General features: G+C 40.1%; 1 long non-coding RNA gene across 1 annotated transcript in view; it reads right to left on the bottom strand.

The window, feature by feature from the left end:
* Window positions 1-19,660, bottom strand: part of LOC130909508 (uncharacterized) — a 109,594-nt gene that overhangs the window by 75,868 nt on the left and 14,066 nt on the right. The window contains exon 3 of the long non-coding RNA XR_009061761.1: window positions 9,244-9,322. This is a non-coding gene — a long non-coding RNA (uncharacterized LOC130909508). The remainder of the gene's footprint in view (window positions 1-9,243; window positions 9,323-19,660) is intronic.

The raw sequence follows: 19,660 nt of genomic DNA, 5'->3' as shown, positions 1-19,660 counted from the left end.
AAACCGCCAATCCTACAACTTGGGGACTACACTTCCGTCTCTAAACTTGAACATTTTGCTTGTCAGTCGTCTCAAAAGTACAGCTACAATGCAGTCACCCTTGTTTATTTTGAAGTAGTATTAAAAGTATTTGAGAATTCAGTACTGAGTGAGCAAGAGTGCTTGATGTCTGCCACAGTAAATTGAAAGGTTCAAACCTAAGACTTATTTATGCAAGGGCGTAGGTTTGGTCTCATCATTGGTAGGGACGATATAACAGCATAACCTGCATGTACACTTTTTGCTGGGGAAAGGGACATTACTAAGACCAAACAGATCAGGTGAATGGGGATAAGGGCTACATTTCTCACGAATATAAACCTAATTAATTGATAGGCTAAATAAACAATGCAAAATACATCTGTATTGAGTTATACTAACTTTCATATGTATTGGTTCAGGTGATACACTGTTCCATTCAAACCTTTGTTTTCAAAAACTACTAAAGAAACACTTCCAGAATAAATGTCCGGATTTAATTATCAAATTTATATTTCGATATTTGAACATAACTCAAATTATATTAAATACACAATAAATACAAACTCAACAAAATCCAGGAATGCAAAAAATAAACATTTGTCTAAAGACCACTCAACATTGTTGAGAAATAATATAATATATAAAAATATACATTAGAAATAACACAAAAAAACTCTTAGTCAGGGATAAACAAAAAATAAATAAACATTCAGCCTTCCTTCATGTAAGACACTTCTGCTTTTGTCCACAAGCACAGCCAAACTCAACAAAAAAAATGAAATATCCTTTGGGCTGCTTTAAAACCACATAATTAAAATAAAAATGAAAATTGGGAAGAAAGAGATAAACCTCGGTACACTACATTTCTCACAGTTTAATTAACGTTAACAGTAGAAAATACATATAGGACAACACTATTTCTAAGCAGCTTCCTACTCAAGTTTTGCAGGTTAGCAAATTCACACAGTTTATTGTTATGCTAACGCTGATACAGGTTGGACTTTCAGTAGCAAAATTAGTGGTGTGCTCCCACCTCCACAACACTGACGTCTTTTTACATTAAATACAGTGGCTGCAGCTGGTCAAAAAAAAAAAACCTTCTAAAATCCCTACTCTTCGGGGTGGAGGAGGCGGCATGGGGCTGGGGCTGTGAGTGCGTGTGTGTGTGTCATCAGCCAATCAAACGTGCATTTGAGGTAAAAAAAAAACAATGGACTGGCACACTCAGGAGTTAAAAGCAGTAAATGTAAGTCTGAACATAATGAAAATAATTCACTTAATAATGGTAGGATCAATTATATTCTTACAACATATGGGAAGACAATTTAATTACCAACATAACTGAAGTCATTATTTAATGCAAATAAGGTTACCTTAAAAGTTGGTGGGGACAATTTGAGCATCCTGAAAAGTTGGTAGTGTTATGTCCCTACCATCCCTATGCAAACCTACGCCCTTGTATTTATGACTTGCACATTTGCGACTAAACTCCAACTTTTGCTCTCCCGCCTGAAGGACATGTATTCCGGGTATGTGCCGGAGATATGATTAGGATCTTTCCCGTAACTTGTTAAACGCGGTGGTTCCCTGTTGTAGTTTTCGTGTACGCGCCAGCATGTGCAGCCGCGGATAAGCAAGAACGCGGTGAGTTCTTGTGGGGGGGAGTAGAAGACGTGGGGGCTTGCTTAATGGCTTTTTAAATTTCCACCAAGTGAGTGACTTACAACTTTGGAGGAGAACAGCTGTTCCTGATTTGGGGAACAAAGAGGAGGGGAGTGAAGGCAGCGATCTGAGAGACTGGACTGGCCTCTACTTTAATGGCCTAAAATCTGCCTGTGTGTGTGTGTGCGTGTCTGTGGTCATCTTTCATGCGCTGACTCTGCTGTGTAATCTCTCCACTGTGTGTGTTTGTGCACGTGCGCTTTGGAGGGCAACAGGATACAAGTCTACAGCCATAGATTACTGCCACAGAGCGAGCGAGCGAGGGTAGACTTACGGCCAAGCGACAGTGAAGGTCAACTCATTTGGGGATGAAAAGAGAGAGAGAAAGGGGGAAACAAGGGAGAGGGCTTGCGCAGAAGTACGAGATTTAATGCACGAGAGGGAGGGGGAAAAGGGAGATGAGGAGAGAGGAGATTAAGGCCATCCGAGCATTGAAAAATCTAACGTCGGCCAGGTGGAAAAAGTCCAAGTTGTTTTGATCCAAGGCGAGCGGGGCTACGAGGCGGCAAGTTTAAACGACGTCTCGCTGGCTTCTTGGAGTCGAACCTTTTATGGCCCAGCTCCATCTCCTGAAATACTGCGGCCTGACCCCACCCAGCTAACTCCGCTCGCTCACACGCACTCATTTTGGGATTTTTCATATGCTTGTTGTCATTTCCGGGAGGCTAACCTTAACTATTTGCTTGCTCAGACCTTGAATCCATTGTGGTAACTCTATACAGGGGGTCTCGGTTTATGAAAAAGTTCCGTTGCTACGGTGATGGTGTTACCCAAATTTGTATGTACGTAAGCGCCATAGGCTAAAGTCATAATTACAGTGAATATGAAAAACACTTCTAGACCATAAACCAGGCTCGCTGAACTTAGGTGAACTCCCAATTGTGTGTCGTAGTTGGGCTTTGACTTTTGAAATCAAGCTGTAGTATATTGTACATGAATACAGAGTAGGTAATAAACTCTAAAATGTATATGGACCAAACGTGACATGAAAGTTTCTGAGGTGAGAGTTTATTCGAACATCATTTGGAAATTAAAAATAAAAACATTGGGGATGCAACACACATTGCATATACAATGTGTCAGTGAATGGTAATTTTTGATGGCCAATGATTTATAAAATGTTATGGATGGCACAAGAAACGAAACTTTTTTTGTCTTTGCAATAATCACAGGCTGGGAGGACTGTCAATCACATACAGTGCTGGCCAAAAGTATTTGCACCCCTGCAATTCTGTCAGATAATGCTCAATTTCTCGCAGAAAATAATTGCAATTACAAATGCTTTAGTAGTAATATATTTATTGATTGTGCTTGAAATGAAAAAAAAAAACAAAAGAGAATGAAAAAAAAAAAAAATCCTTATCATTTTACACGAAACTCCAAAAACACGGACAAAAGTATTGGCACCCTTTAAAAAATCATGTGATGCTTCAATAACCTTGATTCTGCCTTTGGCTGCCTTTTCTGTCAGATAATGCTCCATTTCTCCCAGGAAATGATTGCAATTACAAATGCTTTGGTAGTAATATCTTCATTTATTTTGCTTGCAGTTAAAAAAAAACAAAAGAGAATGGAAATTTAAAAAAACAAAAAAAATCATTGTAATTTTACACAAAAGTCCAAAAATGGGCCAGACAAAAGTATTGGCACCCTTTGAAAATCATGTGATGCTTCTCTAATTTGTGTAATTAACAGCACCGGTTACTTACCTGTGACACATAGCAGGTGGTGGCAATAACTAAATCACACTTGCAGCCAGTTAAAATGGATTAAAGTTGACTCAACCTCTGTCCTGTGTCCTTGTGTGTACCACACTGAGCATTGAGAAAAGAAAGAAGACCAAAGAACTGTCTGAAGACTTGGGAAGCAAAATTGTGAGGAAGCATGGGCAATCTTAAAGCTACAAGTCCATCGCCAAAGACCTGAATGTTCCTATGTCTACCATGCGCAGTGTCATCAATAAGTGTAAAGCCCATGGCACTGTGGCTAATCTCCCTAGATGTGGACGAAAAAGAAAAATTGAAGAGACATTTCAACGAAAGATTGTGCGGATGGTGGATAAAGAACCTCGACTAAAATCCAAACAAGTTCAAGCTGTCCTGCAGTCAAAGGGTAGAACGGTGTGAACCCTTACTATCCGTCAGCATCTGAATCAAAAGGGACTCGATGGTAGGATACCTAGGAAGATCCCACTTCTGACCCAGAGACATAAAAAAAGCCAGGCTGGAGTTTGCCAAAACTTACCTAAAAAGCCAAAAACGTTTTGGAAAAATGTTAGAGCGTTTTGGGAAAATGCATCAACATAGAGTTTACGAGGGGAAAAAAACGAGACCATCAAAGAAAAGAACACAGTCCCCACAGTCAAACATGGCGGAGGTTCCCTGATGTTTTGGGGTTGCTTTGCTTCCTCTGGCACTGGACTGCTTGACCGTGTGCATGGCATTTTGAAGTCTGAAGACTACCAACAAATTTTGCAGCATAATGTAGGGCCCAGTGTGAGAAAGCTGGGTTTCCCTCAGAGGTCATGGGTCTTCCAGCAGGACAATGACCCAAAACACACTTGAAAAAGCACTAGAAAATGGTTTGATAGAAAGCACTGGAGACTTCTAAAGTGGCCAGCAATGAGTCCAGACCTGAATCCCATAGAACAACTGTGGAGAGATCTGAAAATGAAAGTTTGGAGAAAGCACCCTTCAAATCTCAGAGACCTGGAGCAGTTGGCCAAAGAAGAATGGTCTAAAATTCCAGCATAGCATTATAAGAAACCCATTGATGGATACTGGAAGAGGTTGTTCGCAGTTATTTTGTCTAAAGGTTGTGCTACCAAGTATTAGGCTGAGGGTGCCAATACTTTTGTCCAGCTCATTTTTGGAGTTTTGTGTAAAATGATAATGATTTAATGTATTTTTCATTCTCTTATGTGTTTTTTTTCATTGCAAGCAAAATAAATGAATATACAGTGCTGCTCGAAAGTTTGTGAACCCCACAGCGATGGTCAGATTTTTTGTAAAAAAAAACTAAAATAACCTTATTAAATGTTAAGTTATACCCAAATCCACAATACTGACATTCCAAATAATGGACTGAAACAAAAGAAATAGTTATATTGTCGTTCTTTATTTAACAAAAGTGGTTGATTTAAGAAAAACTCAGATATCATGTGTGCAAAAGTATGTGAACCCCTTCAGTTAATAGGATATTGCGCCTCCTTTTGCAGAGATTACCTCAACCAAACGGTTTCTGTAGTGACTAATCAGCCTCTCACATCTACTTTGGGGGATTTTTGCCCATTCTTCCTTGCAGAACGCAGTCAGTTGAGAGAGGTTTGATGGGCGTCTGGCATGAACTGCTCGCTTCAGGTCCCGCCACAGCATTTCAATGGGATTTAGGTCAGGACTTTGACTGGGCCAGTCCAGAACACGAATCTTCTTCTTTTTCAGCCATTCCTTGGTTGTATTGCTGGAATGCTTTGGATCATTATCATGTTGCATGATCCACCTTCTGCCAAGCTTTAACTTCAAAACAGATGGCGTCAGGTTATGTTCTAGGATTTGACAATATTCCTCAGAATTCATGATTCCCTGGACTATGTGGAGTTGTCCAGGTCCTGAGGATGAAAAGCAAGCCCAGATCTTGACATTCCCACCTCCATGCTTCACTGTTGGGAGAAGGTTCTTTTGGTGGTATGCAGTGTTGACTTTTCGCCAGACATGGCGGTTTTGGTTGTGACCAAACAGTTCAATTTTGCACCTACATCAGTTGATGAAAACTCTTTTTAATTTAGTCTCGACAACACAACTGTTAAAAAAACAAAAAAAAACTACTGAATTGATTGATTAGGAAATCAGGTTGAAATAATAGAAAATTCCAAAATGTTGAGGGGGTTCACAAACTTTTGAGCAGCACTGTATTACTACCAAAGCATTTGTAATTGCAGTCATTTTCTGGGAGAAATTTAGCATTATCTGACAGAATTGCTGGGGTGCCAATACTTTTGGCCAGCACTGTTTACCGTACAATCTACTTGTGTACTTGGTACGCTACTCATTTTTTTTCCTTATAAGAAACACCACTGACCAATGTCTAGCACTTTCCCAAATGGAGACCTTATCCCCCCCAATTGAAAAAGCTGTCCCCAATTAAATGCTCTGGTTTTGAAACGTGTCCATGAAAGTCACAGACATGCACACACCCTATGCTAGGTTTCCTGCTGCTGCCTTTCCTCTGAGGCCCCTGTGCAGCGCCGCAGCCTTGTAAAACACAGCAGGTCAGTATCACATGACTGAGGTCTAGGACACTCCGGAGTAGGGTGTCACAGAACACATGGGCCGGGCCTATATGGAATCCAGCCACACTGATGAAGGACGTGTAGCACAAACGCGACAAAGTAAAAAAAAAAAAAAAGAAATGAAAAAGAAAAGGGAATTTCATGAAGTCTTGAAAGATTGCAGTACAACAACAACAATTCTCCTGAGCAGCTGAAAGCTCAATGAGAATATTATTGCCTATAATCCATCCTTTCATCGCGACAAAAAGAACACAACATGTTCTTGTGAGAATTTTGCATACGATACACAAAACTAAGCACTAAATCACATTACTGAGCAGAGCATGATATCCTTACAAGCGCTGTGCACACATTTTCAATATTAGGATGGCACTAAGTGGAGCACAAACCCCCACTAAATCTGTACAATCCTAATTTGAACCAACACTTTTATAGAAATGCACCTCAACCCCTTAAGATTTTTGGGTAATTTTGTGTACATTTTTCTAGGTCCAATAAAATATGACATGACACTGAGATCCTGCTGATGCGTCTGTGATGTTCCGACAGCCCAGTGACTGATGACACTCTCCTTTTCTTTCTCGACACCTCTCTCTCGTGGCCTGGACTTATTGGAGCTGACATGCATATGGCACACACTCATGCTCGTAGCACTCAAAGAAAAAGAAGGGGGACGATAACGTGTAAGTATTTGCTTCAAGGTGGTTTGTAGACATGCACTTTGTTCCTGTTTGCCATACTCTCTGAGAATGTCTCTATTATACGCCTTCATTAAGGCAGAGTAGTTCATTTTTTAAAAGATTTTCTGAATCCCATCCAATTTAGTTCTTGACATGCCTCATCTGTAGATGATGAATGGATCACATTTGGGTGAATGTAATGCTCGCAAAACAACTTTGATCTCTTGTCCCATCCTAAAATTAAACTAACTGGGCAAAAATGTGCATGTAAAGAAACTGCTATAAAATCTTAAGACTCTCAAATATTGAATAATTTATCAAATTTTAAGGCTTTAAGTGGCAGCTCTTATATTAAATGAGTGCATTCAATTTTTACCATGATAAAAGAGGATTTTAATTTTCATTCCAAATATAAAAAACTGGAAAAATTCTTGAGGGAGCCACAGGATTTAACGCATCAGGAATAGAGAAATCAATTTTGTTGAAAAATATTCCAAAGTAAACAAGATTTGTTCCGATTTCCAATGGCTAATGTTTAATAATGAATCATTTGTGAGTCCACTTTAAGCTACATGAGTTATTGGTTTGCAACAAATCTTTGAAAACATGAAATGATAGCTAAAGATTAAGGTATTTGTTTGATCAAGCTAAATAGCACCATTTCTATTTTGTTGACTGTATTTGTCATAATAAAGGCCTTGTCATACTAGCATCAGCTCAGTGTTTAGGGCGGTCCACGGCAAGCGCGGAATGGAGCCACATAGCCTTATGTAGACGCTGTCAGGAAGTGAAAAGCGGCAAGCATATTTACTATAGTCCTAAGGACCAATGCGTTAATTTTTCATTCTTACACAAGAAAACACCGACTTTCCAATTTCAAGGAATAGGGGGCATTATTAAGAGTTTAAGAGATAGTTACGGAGAGAAGGTGAATAGTTTTTTTGTTGTTGTCTGTGAACTACATTTCCACACAAATGCACATCAAGGTACTATTTGGCTTAGCAAGGAGAGGTATGACAGTCATACTGTATTTTGAGTGTCCCAGAGCTTGCGAAACTTTAAAAAAGCACATTTATTAAGGTTTTGTCGACCGTGGCTTGCATATGTCCGTCCCTCGAACCTGCTGGCGCAAATTCGTTCAAACTTGCCGTTGTGCCCAAAACTGCCGTCCAACGCTCACTTTCAGCAAGAAGTCCACGCCAACATACACAATATATGGGTTGCCGCTGAACCCTTCACATTAGGCTGCCGCTAGTTTGAAATGGCCTTAAAGCTCTTCAATTGACATGGAAAATAAAGATCTAAAATGTTAGGATACAATTTCTGCTTCAATTCAATGGACATTGTCCTGCTTCTTTAGGTTTGTGGGCTTTGGCCACCAGAGGGCCTAAAAGTTTGTAAAAACATCTCAGTAAGCAACAGTGTTGTTTTAGTGTTAGTCTTTTGGACGATAATACTTACTAGTCTTAGTCATATTTTAGTCATCTCAAAATGTGTTTGTCTTCATCTAGTTTTTTTGACGAAAACTCAAGACTAATTTCGTCTAGTTTTAGTCGACGTTTAGTAAAAATGTTTTCGTCTGTCAAATTTTTAAAAATTTACTCCATAAATACAGTGGGGAGAACAAGTATTTGATACGCTGCCTATCAAATACTTGTTCTCCCCACTGTAAATCGTCCCAACTATATGGAATGAACATTGACAGACGAGCACATATTGTAGCATCTAAAAGGACAATGCCATCTTGGTGATAATAAACATTCAGCAGGAAAACATTACATTATTTTTAAGTAATTAGAGTTTAGCCTAATGCTAACGCTAACACGAATGCTATGCTAAGGCTACCAGTGACATTTAGTGTGTGATGATCACTCAGCAAAGACTTTTAAAGGCTAAATCAACATTGCATATTCTCTCTGGCGAAGAAAACAAATCTTACCGTGTGTGCAAGCCTGCATGGAGACAAGACGACACACTGGTGAGTAGGGGCCACAGCACGACACGACTGCCACAACCAGACACTGCTACATGCAGGATAACTACACATAAAATGTCCCATATAACGAACATGTGACGAAAACTATTTTGGATTTTCGTCTCGTTCTCGTCTTTTCAGATGAAAATTGGCATTCATCTCGTTTTGTGTTAGTCTGCCAAAACACATTTTTAGCTCGTGTTCGTTGACGAAATATTTTTGTTATCGCCATCATTGACAAAAACAACACTGGTAAGAAAAAACACCTTGTTCTGAAGTTGAGTCCACCACCAACAAACAACATTAATATCTTAGAGGGTGTTTTTAACAAGGAAGACAGAGCAAAATATCTCATGGGTCAGGTAACTCGTATCTCAAGGCACCACTGTGTTTGTCTATGTCATTGAAGCCCCCCACGAAGGTCACAGGCTGTCCTTCCAATGTAAATGCGGTTACTCATATGTGTCATGCATGTCCTCTTTCAAGTATGCATCAGTTTGTCAGGATGAAGTCTGTCAATGTCAGACTGGTGATGGTGAAGTGTCCTTTGCAAATACCTCAGCCCCGGCGTCCGCCTCCTCCTCTCGCTTCATCTTGCTCATCCCACATGTCACATCACATTTTTTCAGGCAGCCCCTGTAAAAGGGCAGAGGCTCTGTGAATTGATGTGGGTCGCTTACATGAGCACGGCCAGGGCAAGGACAGCACACTTAAGCGCACACTGCGGGGGGAAGAATAGGTGAACAAAGAGGATGAGGTTGTCCTTCATGCAAAAATGTCTATGCTTTAAAAACCCACTTATACATGTTGCCTTTATACACAAACACAACTAGGGCAACCATGCAGCTACTTGATGCCTCTGGAGTCAGCAGTCAAGTGAGGACACGCTGTGCAAGGACGACCCCTATTGGTGAATATTACGCACTGTTACCAAAGCACTTTAGAGGTGAACAAACAGATATTATTGAACACATTTATCATCTGTTGACAGTAAAATTAAAAAATGTATATTTTCCAAGAAAGTTGATGAATAAGCATCACACGCTGGCAATGAGGGGTCGCTTTTAGCTTTCTTACTCCCTTGTTGCCGAGCACCCACTGGCTGGAGTCTTATTGGTACGTCATGACCCCTGGTACTTGTGGTATGCATGTCTTATTGAATGACTCTCTGAAGCAAAATAATCCAGCGTAAACAGTTTGAGGATGACTCAAACAGGGAAATAAGATAAACTGAAGAAACTCATATTCACTATAATGACATTTTGGAGCCTGACTATATCTGAAAATGGCTCCCACTAGAACCTTTTTGAAAACTGCAGTTTCCACAGAAACACAAAAAATAAGAAATTTCATACAGACTGTGAACATCTGTCCAAAGAAATAACTGAGAATTGCAGTTTGTCGACACAAATTATGCGACTGCGTGGCAAGACTCCAATGCACCAATGACTAGGGGTGGGAACCTCTTGGTACCTCCCGATAGGATACGCAATACAAGGCTCATGACAACGATTATCTCACAATTTGGCGATGCTACAGTTATCGATACATGGGTCAAGAAATCAATCTACGATATTCTATGATCCAACTATTAAAGAGGAAAAAAAACCTGCAATTTTCAATAATACTATATCATAATGCAATATTCTTGTAAATAAATGAGTGTTGGTCTTTACTCATTGCCTGCCATTTGCAACAATAGGCATCCGATTCATTTAAACTGGAAGGACTACCTTTGAATCAAGGGCGTAGGTTTGGTCTCAACATTGGTTGGGACAATATAACAGCATAACCTGCATGTACACTTTTTGCTGGGGATGGAACATTAATAAGACCCAACAGATTGGGTGGACGAGGGTCAGGACTACATTTCTCACAAATATGAACCTGATTAAATGATACGATGAATCATAGGTGCTCATTACATCGATCATGATCGACCAGTCGATTACAACCCTAGTGTGGTAACTCGTGGCATCCAAAAAAACGTTTTTATTTTTTTATGTACATAATTTTTCAGACTATAAGTCACACCTGAGTATAAGTCGCACCAGCCATAAAATGCCCAACGAAGATGAAAAAAAACATATAAGTCGCACCGGAGTATAAGGACGCATTTTTGAGGGATGTTAACTTGATAATGTACAACACATAGAACAGCTATGTCATCTTGAAAGTAGGGCTGTCAAACGATTAAAATTTTTAATCGAGTTAATTACAGCTTAAAAATTAATTAATCGTAATTATCGCAATTCAAACCATCTATAAAATATGCCATATTTTTCTGTAAATTATTGTTGGAATGGAAAGATGACACAAGACGCATATATGCATTCAACATACGGTACATAAGTACTGTATTTGTTTATTATAACAATAAATCAACAAGATGGCATTAACATTATCAACATTCTGTTAAAGCGATCCATGGATAGAAAGACTTGTAGTTCTTAAAAGAAAAATGTTAATACAAGTTATAGAAATTTTATATTAAAACCCCTCTTAATGTTTTCGTTTTAATAAAATTTGTAAAATTTTCAATCAAAAAATAAACTAGCAGCCCGCCATTGTTGATGATAATAATTACTTACGCAATGCTCATGGGTGCTGAAGTCTATAAAATCAGTCGCACCCAAGCGCCAGCAGAGGGCGGCAAAACTCCATAAAACACAATTAACAAGTGAGCGTTTCACTGTACCGTCATTTAAATGTGTCTGAGCGGGGCATCTGCGTTAATTGCGTCAAATATTTTAACGTGATTAATTTTAAAAATTAACGCCCGTTAACGCGATAATTTTGACAGCCCTACTTGAAAGACAATCTAAAATAAAAATACAATAGAGAACAACATGCTGAATAAGTGTACAGTATGATAATGTTACATGATGCATGAACAATGAAATGCAAACGTGGCCGGTATGTTAACGTAACATAGCTATCAAAAGTTATTCAGATAACTATAGCATAAAAAAACATGCTGCCAACTTTACCAAACCACCAGTGTCACTCCAAAACACCAAAATAACATGTGAAATGATACAATAATGAGTTAATAATTTCACACATAAGTGGCTCCTGAGTATAAGTTGCACCCCCAGCCAAACTATGAAAAAAACTGCGACTTATAGTCCGAAAAATCCAGTAGTTAATTATGAATGTGTTGTGTTGTGTGAGCAACATATGAGGTTATGCAGCACCCCTCTCTCTCTAAACAGCTTCTTGCTCACGTTTTTCTAATTCTATAGTTTCCAGCAGAGTTCACTACATTTCTCACAGTTTAATTCACGTTAACAGTTGAAAACACAAACAGAAGGACACTTCTCTCTCTTGCAGGTTAGCAAGTTCACACAGTTTAATGTTATGCCAACTAATGTAGGTCGACCTTTCAGTAGCAAAATTAGTGGTGTTTTTCTCACCTCCACAACATTGGCGTATTTTTAAATTACTAACAGTGGCTGCTGCTGGCCTAAAAAACTTCTAATATCCCTTTTTTCGAAAGGGGCGGAGGCGGCAGTATGTATTCGACATGTATTTCTGTCGGGGCTCTGTGGGTGTGTGCGTGGGGGGGTGTCGGGGGTAGGTCAAGTCATCAGCCAATCAAACGTGCGTTTGAGTTGGAAAAAAATGGACCAGCACATTCTGCAAGTGAAATGGGGTGAATGTAAGTTTGAACATAATGAAAATAATTCACTTAATAATGGTAGGGTCAGTTCTATCCTTACAACATATGGGAAGACAATCTAAATGACCTACAGTGCCTTGCAAAAGTATTCGGCCCCCTTGAATCTTGCAACCTTTCGCCACATTTCAGGCTTCAAACATAAAGATATGAAATGTAATTTTTTTGTCAAGAATCAACAACAAGTGGGACACAATCGTGAAGTGGAACAACATTTATTGGATAATTTAAACTTTTTTAACAAATAAAAAACTGAAAAGTGGGGCGTGCAATATTATTCGGCCCCTTTACTTTCAGTGCAGCAAACTCACTCCAGAAGTTCAGTGAGGATCTCTGAATGATCCAGTGTTGTCCTAAATGACCGATGATGATAAATAGAATCCAACTGTGTGTAATCAAGTCTCCGTATAAATGCACCTGCTCTGCGATAGTCTCAGGGTTCTGTTTAAAGTGCAGAGAGCATTATGAAAACCAAGGAACACACCAGGCAGGTCCGAGATACTGTTGTGGAGAAGTTTAAAGCCGGATTTGAATACAAAAAGATTTCCCAAGCTTTAAACATCTCAAGGAGCACTGTGCAAGCCATCATACTGAAATGGAAGGAGCATCAGACCACTCCAAATCTACCAAGACCCGGCCGTCCTTCCAAACTTTCTTCTCAAACAAGGAGAAAACTGATCAGAGATGCAGCCAAGAGGCCCATGATCACTCTGGATGAACTGCAGAGATCTACAGCTGAGGTGGGAGAGTCTGTCCATAGGACAACAATCAGTCGTACACTGCACAAATCTGGCCTTTATGGAAGAGTGGCAAGAAGAAAGCCATTTCTCAAAGATATCCATAAAAAGTCTCGTTTAAAGTTTGCCACAAGCCACCTGGGAGACACACCAAACACGTGGAAGAAGGTGCTCTGGTCAGATGAAACCAAAATTGAACTTTTTGGCCACAATGCAAAACAATATGTTTGGCGTAAAAGCAACACAGCTCATCACCCTGAACACACCATCCCCATTGTCAAACATGGTGGTGGCAGCATCATGGTTTGGGCCTGCTTTTCTTCAGCAGGGACAGGGAAGATGGTTAAAATTGACGGGAAGATGGATGCAGCCAAATACAGGAACATTCTGGAAGAAAACCTGTTGGTATCTGCACAAGACCTGAGACTGGACGGAGATTTATCTTCCAACAAGACAATGATCCAAAACATAAAGCCAAATCTACAATGGAATGGTTCAAAAATAAACGTATCCAGGTGTTAGAATGGCCAAGTCAAAGTCCAGACCTGAATCCAATCGAGAATCTGTGGAAAGAGCTGAAGACTGCTGTTCACAAACACTCTCCATCCAACCTCACTGAGCTCAAGCTGTTTTGCAAGGAAGAATGGGCAAGAATGTCAGTCTCTCGATGTGGAAAACTGATAGAAACATACCCCAAGCGACTTGCAGCTGTAAATTGGAGCAAAAGGTGGCGCTACAAAGTATTAACGCAAGGGGGCCGAATACTTTTGCAAGGCACTGTATATAACTAAATTCATTATATAATGCATATAAGGTTGCTTAAAAGTTGGTGGGGACAATTTGAGCATCCTGAAAAGTTGCTAGTGTTATGTCCCTACCTTCCCTATGCAAACCTACGCCCTTGCTTTGAATGCTCATGATTGATTGCCATTTAAGGCGCAACACATTCGCTGCTATCCTTCCCACTTCAAATGGTTTGGACATCTACTAGAGATAAACTTATTTTCATTCACAGCAGAAAGATGAAAAGAGCTACATGATTGGGGGCTATCATCATCAATGGCAGTTAAACATAAATGCTCCAAGGTCATTTTGTCAAAAGGTAAGCCAGGACAGTAGCATATTCCAAGTGAAAATGTTATTTGATATCTTGAGTTGATGGAAGCAGACATACTCAAATATAGTGAACTTATTGTGTCATCACCAAGGCTGCAAGGGAAGAGACATCAGTCTGCGCACTTCCAATTTTGACCTTTTGTACAGACAAATCTATATTAAGACTGAGCACCCCGTCTATATTTTCTCCCTGCATCACTCTACCTCCTCCCTCCATCCGCCCTATGTGTGTGTGTTTTTCCCTCTCTCCTCGGGGACGTCGCGCAAGCATTGTGGATCACTGAGCTTCAAAAACACAGCCTCTAAAAACGACTCCTCCGTTTGTACTTTTGCTAAAAGCGCAAGGTACGACGCTCACGGCGCCACTTGTGGAATTCGCTGCCGACGTCACAGAATGGAGTGTTTGTAGCCACATGACATCAGGCTTTATGTAAAGTGCTTAAATCAAACATGATATGACTAGTCTGGCCCCTTCCATCTCTAATAGTGTGCATTTCACAGCACTGCGGCCCTGGAGGCACCCATCTTGGATCTTCTCCAGTCCAGTGAAGGCGTGGGTGGACGCCGTGCGTCGGGGGGAAAAAGGCACTGTACTGTATTTTGGCCCTGTTCCAGTCCAGTGGGCATGGAGCAGGCCTGAGAGGCGCATGGGATTTCCCTTTAACACAAACCCCCTCTTCCCTCCATTAACCAATTAGACATGAGAAAAGCCTAGCAGGATATTTCAAGGAATGCTATGCTGCTTTGAAAATGGACTGTAAAATCTAGCAATAATGACAGCAAAGTGAGTTTTTTGAAACATTGAGGCTGCCATTTTTCTGTTGGGTAGTGAATTGATGGCCAGAGTGTTCGCGTTTTTGTAACACATACGAATCTTCAGTTCACTAGAGTCGTGGGTAGTAGGGGTGGGACAATATATCAATATGGTGATGTATACAATTTCCAATAGACTAGTCCGAGCAAATCGACCGGAAGTACCCCGTTCGCCATTGCTGGGGTGTGCCGCCTGCTGACCACACAGCCAGCAGATGCTAGAGTTGCCAAACATCCATTGAAAAACGAGATAGTTGTTAATTCAGAAACAAAGGTACGCGTCCCGTATTAAGGTTACAAGGACGCGCTCTGTCCTGTAGTGTCATAAAAATCCTAAATAGTGTTTTACTTGTAGAACGAATACTGCTATGGTGCTTTTCAAGAATATGTTGGGGAACTCATTCCGCATTCTGATTAATGAGCTGTCAGAACAATGACAACTCATCTTATTAGTCGAGGTACTGTAGGTTGTCATTATGTTACTGGAAGAGTGCATAGAATGTGGGAGATAAGAAGTTTGAGTGAAGCTTAAGTAAAAAGCATGCTCAAAATGATCATTTGTTTTCTTATTCTTCTCAGTGTACTTTATTGTCACTATTTGTTTTATATTTTTGTGTTCTGTCAATTTTGTTTGCATTTTCATATTATATTTGGAGGGATCATTTGTGAAACTGTAATTGCTGGGGGGACTTTGAACGCATCTCAGTTTATGTTTGCACTTTTAAAACAGTATTAAAAACACATTGCCAATAATTATTGTTTTTTGTCCTTATATCACTCAAACATGCACCTAGTTCAGGTTTAAGTAAAATGATTACATTACAATTACTCTATTAATTAAATTTTTAAAAATCAGTGTTCACATACAAAAAAAAAATAATCAAAAGGTTACGGTGATCTAGCTGGCCGGCTCAACCAATGAGGTGTCCCTTATTTTTACGTTCAGGGAGCAGCAGCTAACGATACTGTTGACATTGACTGACAATGAGCTGCTACTGAGGTGTGTTAACACCCCAGTAATGGTGGCCACCACTAGAGAGCGACATCCACAAATCTCTACTCGATTAGTGTATAGACCCCAATCACGTGACGTTACAACTCCGCCCCCCTGACTGGTGCCGCCATATTGTCCGTCAGCTCATCGTGTTTACATATTACCGCTACGTACATTCCTCCTATTACTGCGTGTTTTTCTGCTTGTCTAAGGAATCGAATCACCGCCTACTAAACGAACCCAAAAACCTTCCTGACAATCGTTAACATTGATTAATCAAAACAGTGAAGGCATGTATGGCGGTTGGTTGCAGTAACAGAGAAGATAAACGGTCATTTTAGTAGTTGCTGTGTGCCCATTGTTAAAAGGGCAAATCTCTAAAGCCGCACGGTTTGTTTATCTCGGTCCATGATGCGTTTGTGTCGACAGCCATCAGACAGTGGCGAAAACATCAATATGATGCCAACACGATCGCAGACATCATCAGACGGAGACTACGAAGCTCGTCGCCACGGTCGCGCAGCAAGAAGGTGAGCGCAACAACAGGTGTTGTGCCGAAAAATAACCGCCCTGCGTGAAATGTCCCCCCCTGACGGGAGCGCCCACACGGAAACGACTTTCTTGTACCGTGAATACAGTATTTGTTATTTTACTCTGCTTGAACTAATAAATGTCATACCTGTGTGATTGTCATTCGGATATGGTTGTGAAAACCTGTAGACTAATACATTTCTGTTCAAAGATGGTTATGTGGCCCAGTCCACGATTTGTTACTAAAATACAGTACTAATATTTTGTGTAATTTAATTATTCAAAACTGATCTTACAATCGTAAAATCCATTACTGTAATGTGTCCATGAAAACATTTGATGTTTTCACGTCAATAAAGCGTTATAAATAAGCACTCCTGTCAGGAGGGGGACATTTCACACGGGCAGCTATTTTTCGGCACACACCGGCCCGTTGTCGATCAAGTTTCATTTTACAATCCTAACAACAGTGATGCTCAGCTGACAAAATGTCGGTTTATATTCGGGCCGGTGCCGATTTTGGGTACCCGACTCCTCATCGTGACATAAACTGGAGTATGATTGGAAATTTTGTGGTCTCAGGACGAGCTCTGTCGCTCGGGACGGGACCGGACGGGAGGAAACATCGGTTTGGGCAACAAATATGGATCTGGCGACTCGATGGACCGAAGCTTTTCCAAATAACGGCTTTTATGCAACTCATCCAATGAGTTTACAGCGTCTGAAAGCAACAGGGCATCCATAATTTGCAAGTGAATCTACCTTTAGACACTACAATCATTGACAATACGGACACACAATGACGGACAATATGGCGGCACAATACAGCGATCACGTGATTGTGCGACGTTGGTGATTGGGGTCTATAGCCAGAATTTGACAAAAACCTTGTGAGGTTTTTTTCCGCTTTTTTGCTGGTTTTTTTGTTTTGCATTTTCTTTCCAGGGGTTTTCAGTTTTTTTTAAGTTTTTTTGCAATTTTTTGCATTTTTTTCCATTTTTTTGTGTTTTTCACTTTTTTTTTTTTCGCGAGGGGGGGGTCACTTTTTTGCGGGTTTTAACGGATGTAAGCTCAAAGAGACAAGAAAATGTAATTTCTGGGTTCCTTTCTGTAGAGTTTTGTTCAATTCCTATTAATTATGGGGTATTTTTGGTCATATAATGGGTCACATAATCTTTCACTGCCTGCCCGCCCGAGACGCCAATCTCCATAAGTTAAGATATAAACTTGTTTCTTGTTTACTGTGTCTGAGTTTTGACTATTACTAACAGATTGTGTATGTAATGAAAGTCTAAATACACCACCAAAGTTTAATGAAATGATACTGCCCGCTGATGAAACTGAACTGGAGTGGTCTATTTTTTATTCTACTGTGTAGTGGTGCAATAACAACACGTCTTCTTGCATATGAAAATCCTACCACAGTCTGCAAGTAATAAAAGTAAAGTTGAGGCTGGTAAAAGATAGAAGACAGCAATACGAGGCTCAATGTTGCACCATCACTCGGCTTCGGTCAGATAGTCTCGCCGCCAGCTTAAAAAGTTACTTCTCATTCTCTGACATGAATACATTAAATAGAGGATCGGAGAAGATGGGGTGGTGTTTAAAACCCCCGCTTCCCTTATCCGAGCATCACTTTGTACAGTAAAGGCACAAGGGTCAAAGATGAATGAAGGACAGCACCCAAATGTCAAGTGACTGTCGCAGAAAAAGGAGGGAAAGCGAAGAAGACGTCTCGAGAGGCTGGGCAGATAAGATATGAAAAAAAGAAAAATCTTGCGTAACAGGACGTTGCATAATGCGTCCCACTTCTTTACCACGTCACTCTCGGATGCACGTTAGTACCCCACGCGAGAAGGCAAAATGGGGTTTTGGCGTGGGGGGAAGGGGGAGATATGGAGTGTTCTGTCTCTGAGCAGAAGATGTGGAGTGACGGAAGTAGTCAGCCAATAGGGTGAGGGTGCCATGCAACAGAGGGGGGTTACTATGTGTGTGTGTGTGACGGTGGGTGGGCGAGTGTGGCCCGTACTGGTATTTCTGCCCTGTCACATCGTGTTAGTAGGCAGCCATGCATAGCATAGCACTCTGCACACAAACACATACACACGCGCTGTAGATACCACAAGGACATCCAAAGCAAGTGAACACCAACTTCCCTCCGATCCATCCACTCATTTAGCCATCAATACGGCATCCCATAATAATCCACTCCATCATCCGCAACTGTTTTTCACCCATAGGGAATAATGTCAAGTGAATTCATCATTCCAGGGATTAAACATCATTTTAAAAAAAGGGAGGGAGGGGGAAATTGTGGCAATAATATTGATCCTGCTTCAAGCATGTTAAGTAGTGTTTTTTTTTTTCCTTTCTTTTTAAATTTCACCACAGGATTGGATTGATGTCCATTTACGCAAAAGTCCATGGTATAAATTACTACATACGATATACTACCGAAAGTTGAGTATAGTTCTGGAGTGCCCTTAAGCAAGGGAACAATTTCATTATCATTATGAAACTGTTGGGCAACGGTTTTATTTTATTTTATTTTTTTAAAGAAATATGAATATGAATATTTTATGGAAATGCATTCATCCATCTGCTGCAGATTTTTACATTGCATATATCATTCCTGACTGACAACTACACTCAGACAAAAAAAAAACTCAAACACAAAGTATCTCTCACCCAGAATGACAAAATCTCCAACCTATGCTTTGACACCTTTCACATACATATAAAAAAAGGTCTCAAACTTTCAGAAACTCTCCCACTGACCAATTATTCTGTTCAATACACACAAACCAAAACATATATCACTCTAAAATACTCTAACACTCTTTATAAAACTTTCACACTCACCAAAAAGCTCTCCTGCACTGAAAAAAACCTCACATGCACTGAAAAACACAACCAAAAAAACTCACCAGTAAACCTAAAATGTCTCAAAATAGCTTGCGGGAACACAAAATTAAAAAAAAAAAAAAAAAAAAAAACTCACATGTACATCAAAAACTCTCACACATCCCATACAGTCACCCAAAAAACCTTTTTCACACATACAAACACCCTGACCTCACAACACCACATTTTTATGACACAAT

The sequence above is a fragment of the Corythoichthys intestinalis genome, chromosome 21, assembly GCF_030265065.1.
Source record: "Corythoichthys intestinalis isolate RoL2023-P3 chromosome 21, ASM3026506v1, whole genome shotgun sequence".
Lineage (NCBI taxonomy): Eukaryota > Metazoa > Chordata > Actinopteri > Syngnathiformes > Syngnathidae > Corythoichthys > Corythoichthys intestinalis.
This window is presented reverse-complemented; position numbering and strand designations above follow the sequence as displayed.